We start from the raw sequence: 13,335 nt of genomic DNA, 5'->3' as shown, positions 1-13,335 counted from the left end.
AGAAGATGTACAAATGGCCAACCCATACAGGAAAGTGTGCTCAAAATCACAAATCAGCAAGGAAATGCAAATTACAAACCACTATGAGCTATCGGCTCAAACTTGTCTTAATGGCAATCATCAAAAAGAAAAAAATAGCAAAGGTTACAAGAGTTGATGAAGACACTGAGAAATTCAAACATATCACTACTGATGGACATTTACAATGATAAAGCCATTTACAGAAAACTAAGCTACCTTACCTAAACATTATAGTACCTTGATTATGGTGATTTAAGACCACCTGATGAGAAGAACTGACTCACTGAAAAAGACCTTGATGCTGGGAAAGATTGAAGGCAGGAGGAGAAGGGGACAACAGAGGATGGGATGGTTGGATGGCATCACCGAATCAATGGACATGAGTTTGAGCAAGCTCTGGGAGTTGGTGATACAAACACATACACCAATTTGTATCTGTTAAATTTGTGCAGTCCATGGGGTTGCAAAGAGTCAGGCACGACTGAGAGACTGACTTGAAGACAATAGGTGGTACTGATGGTAAAGAACCCACCTGCCAATATAGGAGATGTAAGAGACACGCGTCTGATTCCTAGGTTGGGAAGATCCCCAAGAGGAGGGCATGGCAACTTACTCCAGTATTCTTGCCCATAGAATCCCATGGACAGAGGAGCCTGTTTGGCTACAGTCCATATGTTTGCAAAGACTCGGGCATGACTGAAGTGACTTAGCATACACATACACACAAGACACCAGAAAACAAAATTACCTGTAATTTTACTCCTTTCCATAAAATTCTTATGTTGTGTGAGGATGGTGACTTACTGTCTAGATTTTAGAATAGAATTGTCTATTTGGTAAATTGATTAAAAATAGTGATGCATTTGTTATTAAAAAGTTGACAAATCAAATTTATTCTATTATATTCTGGTCATATTATAGCATTTATCTTCCCATGTTAAAAACATTAAGGGCTTTATTAGCATACTAGCTTCAAATTATTATGAGAGCTTGCTAAAGATCATAGAAAGTGTTTCTGAAGATAGCAATCACATCCAGGATTGTTTTATTTATAAACTAGTTTTGTAGAAACTACAAAATAATCTAAAGATACAAAGTAAGAAAATGTTGGGAAAGTGGTTTAATTGAAGTTCTTGTTAAATGTTTGATTTGGATTTGCCAAACTGAACAAAGAAGTCAGTGGAAAAATGCAGTTTAAGCAGATCAACTCCAATACTTTGGCCACCTCATGCGAAGAGTTGACTCGTTGGAAAAGACCCTGATGCTGGGAGGGATTGGGGGCAGGAGGAGAAGGGGACGACAGAGGATGAGATGGCTGGATGGCATCACCGACTCGATGGGCATGAGTCTGAGTAAATTCCGGGATTTTGTGATGGACAGTGAGGCCTGGCGTGCTGTGATTCATGGGGTCGCAAAGAGTCGGACACAACTGAGCGACTGAACTGAACTGATGCTTTAATTCAGCATTCTATATTTCTGATGGCACACCTGCCCTCCATGCAAAGATGTAAAACATTTAAAATAAAGAAAAATATCCCAGAAATTATTAAAGTTACTATTAAATTAAAGTTACTATTCACTAGTGTGCTAAGATCAGAGTTAGTGAGAGGTCATACAATTACTGACAAAATTTATGGAGACAAAACTGAGAAAAAAAACAAGTTGGAAGAGACTGGAGAAAATGTAGGAAAGGTATTTTTTCAAGTGATCTACAAGCAGTAAACAGAAAATCTAATAAGTTTCAGTCACAATAGTTAAGCCATACATGTAAAGCAAAAGTAATTCACTGTATCTTAAATATTGATATTATAAAAATATTAATACTATATTAAATTTGCTTGCTATTAAATAAAAAAATCATTGCAATATAAATGTCTTTGTTTCTTCTTTTTATTTAGTTATTCTGCACTTGACATTAAAGTTCTAAAAACTATGACTGGAGAATATTTTCATTTATCTCTTAAATTTGTTATAGTTTGTCTTCTTAATGTGTAATGTCTTCAAGGTTATTTTGGATTGATTTGCTTTAGAATACATTGACTATTTTAATTTTCTAACTGGGTCCAAATATTCTGCATATTTCTAAGTGACAAATTATAATAGGCACTTAAGACATATCTTCATTCAATTTTTTGCAGAACACAATGCAGTTGATTTTGTTTGATTGTTCTTAAGTTTTTTAGTAATCATTTGATTTTTTATTTACAGAAGCATCATAAATAATGTGATATGTTTTCAGAAAGAAAATACAAAAGCTTGATAAAGTCACCCGGATTAAAATACATAATTGAAAGACTGTACCTTTCAAATGTCTCAGTCAGTGAATCTAGAAAGATGCTAAAAATGATTGTACTGAATAAATATTATGATCATTATTTTGGATTCATTGAGCATGATGCCTCTCTTTCTGCAATTGATTTGTTTCCTATTAAAGCTGTTTCAATTTCCTTCTTTATGCAAATATCCCATAGTAAAAGCATCATATCTGCTGAACACTCTTGATATTATAGGTTGAAATGGTCTTTGTATTCATCATATCATCATAAGTTATGCTTATGATCCATGCTGACACATGGATATCAGGATATCATTAACACTCCTGATGGGTGATAATGGCTCTAAAGAGAAGCAGAGCTATCTTCTGGTTTTTAAATTAAATTTTCATAGCAGCAGTTCCTTGTCTGTAAACTGTTTTCTTCTTGTAGGGGATCTATTTTCAAGATTTATTTGACTTAATTTTAGTTTGATTTATATTTCATTTGCTTGGCTTTTTATATTTTCTAGTTTTCTTGCTAACTGACAATTCACATCTAGCCCTACTAGTACCTGCTAGTGGCACCATTCATGAGTGATCACTTATGATTTAAATAGGTCAAATATACCTGAGATGCTGGCAGCAGTTAACAAAACTATTAAACGCAATATGTGACATTTCCAAGTTATTTTGGCTCTAACTGGATGTTTCGAGCTAGTAAAAATTTTAATTTCTCAGTTAAAACTCTAAAATCTATACCTTTTCGTGTCTTTTAAAATATATTTGCCTAAAAAGTGTTTTTAGATGTTAAGTATAAAAATATAACATGTTCTTCATTAAATGCATTTCCCTTTTATTTTTGAACACAATAATTCTTTAAAAATAAGACATCTTTAGTAGTTCACCACAATCTGTTAAACATTCTCCAGGAGAGATTTCTGGAGTTAGATTTTTTTTTCAAAAGGTGTAATTTCTGGTGTTCTCTATTCTCAGCTTTTTTTTTTTTTTCCCCCTGTACTATGAAACTGGCCTTCCCACTACTCTATGTACATCACTATTGTTATGCACAATATTTATAATGAACTTCAGAAAAATTTCCTTGGAGGACTGTGGTTCCAAGGGTGTGTTGTTTTTTTTTTTTTTCTTTTTTTGGCAAGATTTAATAAATCAAAATAAACAAAGATCCCTCCTTCTTCCCCAGTCTGATCAGATCTGATCTTCAGACTTTTTACACTCAATGTTCTCTCTGCCAGAAAATACTTCCATCTTCCCTTTGAATGGACAACACTAACTCATTGATTAGTTTTAAGTTCATCCTTGTCTGATGTTTCATCTTGGACAAAACTCCTGGGTATATACACTCACTTAAGACTACACATCCCTTTTTAAGCACTAAAATACTTAATTACACTTCTATACTTGTGTATTTTCTTTATTAAAATCTCTTCTCTAATAAACTATGAGCTCCACAAAGTCAGATCATTTCTTTCCTTGCTATTTCCAGAAGCCAATGCAAAATATGCCATATAATAGGCACTGGATGAACATGTAAAGAATGAAGGAACAAATGAAAAATTTTCAGAAAGCAGATTCCAATAGGCATAGAGACCTGGCAAAAAAAAATGATATCTAAATTTTAAAATAAAGAATTTTTAATATCCCCAGTTTTCACATTTCTGAAAAAAGAGCTTTGGAACATAATTTATGGCTAAGAGGAACTCCTGTCTCCTCTATACTGGTCAAGAAATTCTGGTCAATGTGTTACTAGGTAGAAACTCAAGCTTCCTTATCTCTAAACGTGGAATAAAAAAACACACCCAGTGCTGAATAGGAGGCTACTATGAGTGTTACATGAGCAATGAATGTAAACATCATGTCTGCTGCATAGATAATGTTAACCTATTAACATTATCACAATGCTTATCAAATGTCAATACAGGCTGGCTACTATGTTACATGGATAATAATGATTGCCTGCTTTTGACTTTAATAAGGAAGTTACAATTTAATGAATAGTTAAATAGGAATGGGACTGTAAAATACACATAACTTCATTTCTAGGGAAAGAAGAATGTATCTATTAATCATGGAGAGTCAGCAAAGAATACAATGAATAAATAACACATATGGCTTCCTCTAAAAGAGTAAAACAGTATTGTTCAGGTATTGAAACGTACCAAACAAAATGCTTCACACAGTAAGAAAACAAGGGTATCTCAGTAAACTATGAGCAACAGAAAAAGCAATACTGTTAACTGGATTGAGCCCCAGTGTCTTTAGGTCATTTTTAGGCTTAGTACATCTATGACAAAGCACTAAGCACGGACCAAATGCTCCTCACATTATCATAGAACGTGGTCAGCATACACATTTTAGAAAAATGTCAACAAAATTTAACAAGTCAATAATTAGCTAGTTCACATGAAATATAGAGTGAAGTCCCAGTTTACTATCACCCTTATGGAACTATTCACTAACAGACTGCTATTAGTTTCTATTACCACTCAACAAGTTTTTCCCTAAAATAGAAGCTTAAAGCAATAGATACTTATTATTCACTATTTCTGTGGGTAAGGAAATCAAAAGCAGTTTTGGCTCTGTGTGTCTCATTGTGACATCAAGATATTGACTGGGGTGCTGTCCTTTAAGGGTCTGTGCCTGGAAGGTCTGCTTCCTACAAAGTTTGTTCCTGTGGACGTTGGCAGAATACATTAGTTTTTTGCAATGTGGCCTTCTCCATGGTGCTACTGAGGGGTCCTCCTTCCATGGCAGCTGGCTTCCTCCAAACAAGTGATATAAGAGGGAAAAGTGTACACTGCAATGTCTACTATAACCTCACCTTGGAAACTGCACACTGCTATTTCCTCAATATCCTTGCAGTTTCATAAGTCAGCCCTAGGTACTATGGGAGGAAAACCCAGAAAACTGTGTCAATAATGTGAAGTAATCAATGGGAGTGGCCACCATCTTGGATCACTTAGCAATTACAGTTACAGCCAAATGCAAACAGTGACATAATTTTGGAGATTTTGAATTGCATTCTATCAAAATTGATTTATAAGATTCTATGGGTTATTTTAACATAAACAGTAGGATAAATGATGTGTTTGTGTTCATATTTGATAGTCTTATCAATATCGCATTCCACAATCCACTGAGAATTATCTTCAAAATTGTAAAATAACAATTTTCACTTCCTTTTTGTAAAAACGAAAATGCATTCAAGAGCTTGCCACTCTCAAATGGATTAACCATGTATTATCAACTGTCATCCCTATAACTGAATTTGATAATGTAAGGTAGTTAAGGGGATCTATTCTTTGTATTACATAAAACTCAGTATGTTCACAAGATGCCTGTAGAGAGTCACAGCATGTGACCCTTCCTAAGTTACTCAGGCTGATTACCAGCTGAATCTAAAGGTAGATTAATATCTTCCATTAAGAACATATTTTACCCTAATTAATTTATAAATATCTATCCTTCAAGTTGTTATAGCATTATTGACTCAATGGACATGCCTTTGAGCAAAATCTGGGAGACAGTGGAGGACAGAGGAGCCTGGCAGGCTACAACCATGGGGTCTCAAAGAGTCAGATAGGACTTAGCGACTGAAGAAGAGCAACATCCTAAAAGTGCAGAAGGATAACAGTGAATGAGACTGCCAGCTCCAAGCAGTCTAGCTAGCTAGATTCTTGCTATTTTTTTCCTCGATATTTCAGAAAACCAAAATTCAAATTCATTTAATTTCTTCCTATGAAACAGCCTGAATATGACAACAGTGAACAATTCATGTATTCTTATTGACTTTATCTGTGCAATTTTCTTCAGACGTGATCAGGCGCATTCAGGGCAGTATTTCATCAATACAGAACCTTTGCAGAATAACAGTATACATGCATACATATCAAAGTTAGGTAGGCATCTCTTTTAGGATCCATAAATATTACAGAGCATGCTTCTGAGTGCAGGCCTATTTGTTAAATGGTCCAGTTTCTTTGAGCTAGTGGTCTACTCTAATGTTCTGATGCCACAAGATGCTAAGCATGTGTTACTATTCATCAGCAGCTAACAGGATTTCTGGCTTTCCATTAATCAACTGGAAGAAAGGACTATTTATTTATTCACTTAGATGGCAGGTCCTCTGTGATTACAAGATGTGCACAAAGAGAGGGAACACAATTTCAAGAGAGCAAAGAACAAAGCAAGTAAATGACTGACAAATACCTAATGTGAGAGGAAGCATGTAACATCATCACGTCCCAGAAGGACTCCCAGATTTTACGTTTGTAATAACTTCTTTACATAAGGAAATAGAAGTATTTTCATAAGACAGTGATATAGTAACTCTACCACTTTCAACTTTCATTTTTAAAGAACTGCTACATATGTAATTCTTCAAAGTGTTTTCAACATTAAAAAAATAACTGTTCAAAAAGAGGAAGCATGAAAGCTTTGCCCTTCCACTTAATATACTACAAATTAACTTCTAGCTACTTCTCTTTCATTTTAGAGTGTCAGAAATTGGTTGAGAGGGTACACACATGTGCACACATTTATCTGGTGACTGAAAATTGAAACATTTTAAATATTAAAAACAACAAGTTAATCATAAAATACAGAAATAATGATAACAGTATTTATTATTTTATAAAAATAATCTTTACAAGTGGGATTTTTTTCAGCTATGTACAGCTGGTTAAACATTCAGAAACCAATTAAGGTAATCCATCACATCAACTGGCTAAAGAAGAAAACATCATATGGTCATGGGATTAGATGTAAAAGAATCATCTGAAAAAATACAAATTCCATTCATGATAAACAAAGTCAGAAAATTATGCAAAGGGACAACTTCCTCACCTTGATTTTAAAAACAACTAAAAAAATCTATAATTAACCTCATACTAAATGGTGAACAACTAGAAGAAGGAATAAGTAAAACTGTCTTTTTCACAGACTACATGATTGTCTATTTAGAAAATCTTAAATAATAGAAAACAAACACCAAACAAAACCAATTATTGCAAGGTTTCAGGTTATAAACATACAGAAGCTAATACTTCTGTATAAAGATATACACAAGCAATAAAGAGTAGGAATTTACAATTTAAAAAACACATCATTATTTACATTAGCATAAATCAAAATGTGGGGAAGGGAGAAAAAGTGGAAACCAACACGATGTTGTAAAGCAATTTCCTAACAATTAAAAAATTCAAAAAAGAAAGGAAAGAAGGAAAGGAAGGGTGGAGAGGAAGAAAAACTTAGGTATAAATTTAATAAAATATGTGTAAGGTCTATATGAGGCAAACAGAAAGCTCTGATGAGAAAAATCAAAGATGATCTAAATAAATGCACAGCTGTAACAGGTTCACACATAAAAGACAATATTAACATGGCAATTTTTTCCATATCTGATCTATAGATCCAATGCAATCTTAAATCAAAATTCCAGCAGGTTATCTTGAGAATTATCAACTGATTCTAAAATACAGAGAAAATAAAAAATATCCAAAATACTAAAGAGAAAAAAAAAAAAGAGTAGACAACACCTAACTTCAAAACTTGATATAATGCTACTATAATTAAAATAGTGTGGTATTGGTCAGAATGGACATATAAATTAAAGATAATAAAGATGCCAGAAATACACTCACACAAATAAAGTCAATTGATTTTTGATAGATGAGTAAAGGACATTTTATAAAGGAAGAATAATCTGTTTAACAACTAGTCCTAGAACAACTAGACACTAAATATAAAATGACTCCTTACACCTTTCACAAAAGTGAACTCAAAATGGATCATAGACATAAATGTAAAAAAGGAAAACTACAAAACTTCTAGAAAATAAGATAAAAGCACATCTCAGTAAGCTTGCTTTGGTCATGATTTTTTAGAGAGATAACACCTAAGAAGCTCAATCTATAACAGAAAAAAATAGATACTTCAGATTAGACTTCATTTAAATTAAAAAAATAAATAAATAAATGTTCCACAGGACACTGTTAAAAAAAAATGAAGAGAGAAGCCAAAGAAAGGGAGACAATCTTTGAAAAACACATATCTGATCAACAATGTTATTCAAAATATGCAAGTAACTCTTAAAAGTGAATTTAAAAATTAATTAAAATGGGCAAAGTTCAGAACATTCAACAAAGAAGATATACAGATGGCAATAAGCACACGAAAAAGTATTTACCATCATATATTATTATGGATTTACAAACTAAAACAACATGGAGACACTATTATAAACCTATCAGAATAGCCAAAGTCTCAAACACTGACAAGCTCAAATCCTGGTATTCTCATTCATTGCAGATGGGAAGGCAGAATGGTCCAGCTACTTTGTAAGATAGTTTGTCAGCTTCATAGAAAGCTAAACATAGATTTACTATACAATCCAGAAACAATGTTCCTTGATATTTACTAAAGTGAGGTGACAATTTATGTCCACACATAAGCCAGCACCTGAATTTTTATAGGAGCTTTATCCACAACATACACACAGCTTCAAAAAAAAAAAAATCAGTATCTCTTCCATCTGAAAGACCATAACCAAAACAACAGATAAAAGACTTAAAATATAAACAATAATATATTGACCATATATTTGTATTTTTCTTTGCAAGAGATATAAAGCAGGAAGAACCAATTCTCTCATTGCTGAACTGACAAAAATCAGAAGGAACCAAGATGTCCTTGTAAGGGGATAAACACACTGTGTTGGTACGTGCTTACAATGGAATATGTTGAGGTATGTGGACTACCCCCCTACTTCTCTTAATTCTTTTGGCTGCTCTAATAAACGGGCACAAGGCAACTTAACAGGAGAAAACAAACAAATTTAACTTTGTACATACAAAGGGCCCATAGATAAGGAACCCAAGAAGTGATAAAAGCAGGTTTTTATATATGTTCTACACAAACAATAAATTTTCAAATAACAAGACAAAGAAATTTAGGCTTGGGGACTTGTGAAGAAACTAATTTGTTTACACAGACTTCTTGGCCCCAAATTCCTTCTTTTTGGCCATAATGAAGACTCTCTACCTCCTAGTACAGGGAAGTTATTTGGCATACGAGAGAGAGAGAGATTTATTACCAGTTTTCAGGGATCAGAAAGGAGGGTCACAGGGTCCTTCCTGCGTAAGTTGTTTCCCAAGTAATTTTCACTTAAGATAATGAACATGCCAGTTTAGCATATTTGGGAGGTGGCCTGCTCTGCTTCCCATCAAATGTTATTCAGCAATAAAGAGAAATAAATTATCAAGTCACAAAAAGCCATGAAGGAACTTTAAGCCCATATTTGTAAGTGAAAGAAAGCAATCCAAAAAGGCTACATACAATGTAATTTCAACTACATGACATTCTGGAAAAGGCAAGACTATAGTGACAGTAAAAAGCATCAGTGATCACCAGTGGTTCAGTTGAAGAGGACAGGGTAAGTCAGTGGAGAATAAAGCTTTTTTTTTTTTTTTTTTTTAAGAATAGTAAAATTATTCTGTATCATACCATAATACTAGATGCATCATGGAATAAATTGGCCAAACCAAAACATTACAACAAGATAAATCCTGATATCAACTATGAACTTAAGTCAAGCATTAATACCTGTCACAAATGTACCACAGTAATGCAAGATGTAAATAATAGTAGAAACAATGTGGAGAAAGTGGAGGAGTGGTGTGGGAATTTGCACTCTCTGCTCAATTTTTGTGTAAACCTGAAACTGCTCCAACCAACATTCCATTAATCTATTCAAAAAACACATTTTTATTAGTCTGAATACTAAAACAGTATAATTACATTGGCAGGATTTTATTACAAAAATAGAAGACAGCAAAAGCTATCAATTTTTCTTCAGAAATCTGAGAGATTCTGTGCTAATTATTTACACATTGTCTTCCAGAGACAAGGTTTTATCCTTCATTAGAGTTTTGTTGTTTTCTTTCTAATTCAATGTGATTTTAAACTACTGCCTTAAATTCTGCTTTAACTGACATTATTTTTATCATTTTAACTCCTTACAAAAGTATGAAAACTCTGAACCAGACTGCAATAGACACATATAACTTCTTAAAAGATGTCATTTTCATCTGAAAGAACACAACCAAGTCTCATATATAAAACTAAAAGATAAACTATAATTTATTGAGTGTATAGGGATTAATATACACACACCACTATTTGTAAGCTAGAAAACCAGCAACAACTTACAATATCATACAGGGAACTCTACTCAACACTCTGTGATAGCCTATATGAAAAACGAATCTGAAAAAGAATGAATATATGTATAACTGAACCACTTTGAAGTACACCTGAAATCAACAAAACATTGTGAATCAACTACAATGCAACAAATTAAAAAAAAAAAAAAAATCAAGCTCCACTTGCTGCTTCTCAGCAGAGAGCAACCCTACACTCGAGCAGTCAACAAGTGAAAATAAAATCCTGCCATTTAATCTCATTTAAATGTCTGACCACTGGTAAAAGGGATAAAAAGTTTAATGATTTTCTTAAATCATGGTAAGTAAGCCATCATTCAAGCTGGTGAGTTATCAAGACCACTTGATAGGAATCAAGGACCACTCCGGTGGAATACAAGTTTTCCTTTCAGAAAACACAGCATACCTGTAAAAACTTGGGTGAGCTAAAATGGCTGCTAGGGGTGCATGCTGCCGCTATAAAAATGATTGGCTGGAAGAAAAACAACACTCTGCCTTTTTCATAAAATGAAAACTTTGTTTCAAATTTCTTTCTGTTAATGAACACTGGTATTGCTGGAGGTCTTTCCTAAAAGCGAAAAGGCTTAAAAGCAAACACAACAACAAACCAAGGGAATAGTTGTACTTCAGTGGTTGTGAGACTGTACTCAATTCCTAGTACTGCACAGCCAAGTAGGAATTTACAAGTAGGACTAAGTTGGGGGTCAATGGATCAAAAAATTACTATAGAAATAGCAGTGCTAAGGGGGATGCTGGCTAAAAGGACCTAAATAGGATTCTTGCTGACGGTAAGCCAGCATAATGAGACACCACCTGGGGAACGGTGGAGGATGAGAAACCTGCTCTCAGGTAGAAGTTGGGGGCAGTTGTTCTTGCTAAAATAACCTAGCAGAGTCCTTGTGGAAACCAGGTTTTACAAAGAAACACACAGCTAGCCTAAGAAGAGGTTCAGAGGCGAGTAAGTTTGGTCCAGCAAAGAGTTTTTGTCCCTTGGAAGGGTCGCAGAACAGTCTGAATGGACTTAACGACTAAACAACACCTTGCATAGGCTGGCCCTCAGGGCCATCCCGGAATCCTGCCCAAAGCGCCAGCATTTCTCAAGCTCTCTGGCGCCGGATCCCAACAACCCTGGCTGTCGTTAATATTTAAGGTCTGTTCCTCCAACAAGCAAGACAGAAACTCAAACAGGAAGAAGAAACGCTCCACCCTTATCCACCAGCAAGAGTCCGAGCTCTTCTTCTCACCTCTACCCTCTATTACCTGAGTCTCCTCCAGGAGGAAGCGGAGAACTAATAATGCAGAACTGCAGAACAAATGCCCTGTAAAAGTAGCGCCTGGACCACCTAGGCTGGAACTCCGGGATAGGCATACATGGTCCGCACAGCCAAAATGGCGCTGGTTCCCAGCCGGGTAGCAGCAACCCTCGCGCATGCGCCTTCAGGAAGTTCAACATCAGCTTCCCAGAATGCTCCTCGATGGCATTCTTGAATTCCCAGGACATCCTAGTAATTGGCCAGCTGGATTCTCTATCAGAACCCAGAGGTCTCAGCATCCTCCATGCTGTCTTACCTGAACTTCGAGACTCTGAACTCACTGCTGCTGCTGCTGCTGCTGCTAAGTCACTTCAGTCGTGTCCAACTCTGTGCGACCCCGTAGACAGCAGCCCACCAGGCTCCGCTGTCCCTGGGATTCTCCAGGCAAGAACATTGGAGTGGGTTGCCATTTCCTTCTCCAATGCATGAAAGTGAAAAGTGAAAGTTAAGTCGCTCAGTCGTGTCCGACTCTTCTCAACCCCATGGACTGTAGTCTACCAGGCTCCTCTGCCCATGGGATTTTCCAGGCAAGAGTACTGGAATGGGTTGCCATTGCCTTCTCCTGAACTCACTGCTATTTTCAGCCAAAACAATCTCCTGAGCTTCCTGCCAAACAAGCAGCCTTTACTTCAATCTCCCGTCCCTGCCCTGGTGCTATTTGCCTACCTTTAGAGTTCCTTGGACTGCAAGATCAGTCCTGGATGTTCATTGGAAGAACTGATGCTGAAGCTGAAAATCCAGTACTTTGGCCACCTCATGCGAAGAGTTGACTCATTGGAAGAGACCCTGATGCTGGGAGGGATTGGGGGCAGGAGGAGAAGGGGACGACAGAGGATGAGATGGTTGGATGGCATCACCAACTCGATGGACATGGGTTTGAGTAAGCTCCGGGATTTGGTGATGGACAGGGAGGCCTGGCGTGCTGCAATTCATGGTGTTGCAAAAAGTCGGACATGACTGAGCGAGTGAACTGAACTGAACTGACTGATCATGATTTAGCAACTGAACAACTATCACCATTTTGTCTCCTATTGGGAGGGCGGGAGGAAGCCTTGGACCGCAAAAGCTGCCCCTTGTTAATATCTAGAATAAAGTGCCCCAGACTTATGGTAATGAAAGAGACCTGTCCTATAAACTTTTTCCAAACACTCTTTGCACATTATACATTATTAAATCTTCCCTGGGGCATAATATTACATGATTTGAAAGAGGGCACTCTGGAGTCATCATAATTGGGCTGTGAAACCTTGCGTCTCCAAGTACAAGGAGATTGCTAGTGAACGCTGACACCACTTCAGTTGCCATGAAAATACTCCTCTCAGATCACTCACTGCAGGGAGCATATTTGGGTAGTCTATGTTCTGCTGCCTCTGTATGTGATATCTCTCCACCACATCAACAGCAGGTGTCATTATTCTTCAAAAAGACCAACGAGACATTTAGTTGTATATCGACCCCATTGGAGTAAAGCCGACCCCACTTCAGGAGAGAAGTCCATCCTTCAGGATTG

This window comes from Dama dama, chromosome 30 (assembly GCF_033118175.1).
Source record: "Dama dama isolate Ldn47 chromosome 30, ASM3311817v1, whole genome shotgun sequence".
Classification (NCBI taxonomy): Eukaryota; Metazoa; Chordata; class Mammalia; order Artiodactyla; family Cervidae; genus Dama; species Dama dama.
Note: the sequence above shows the minus strand (reverse complement) of the source record.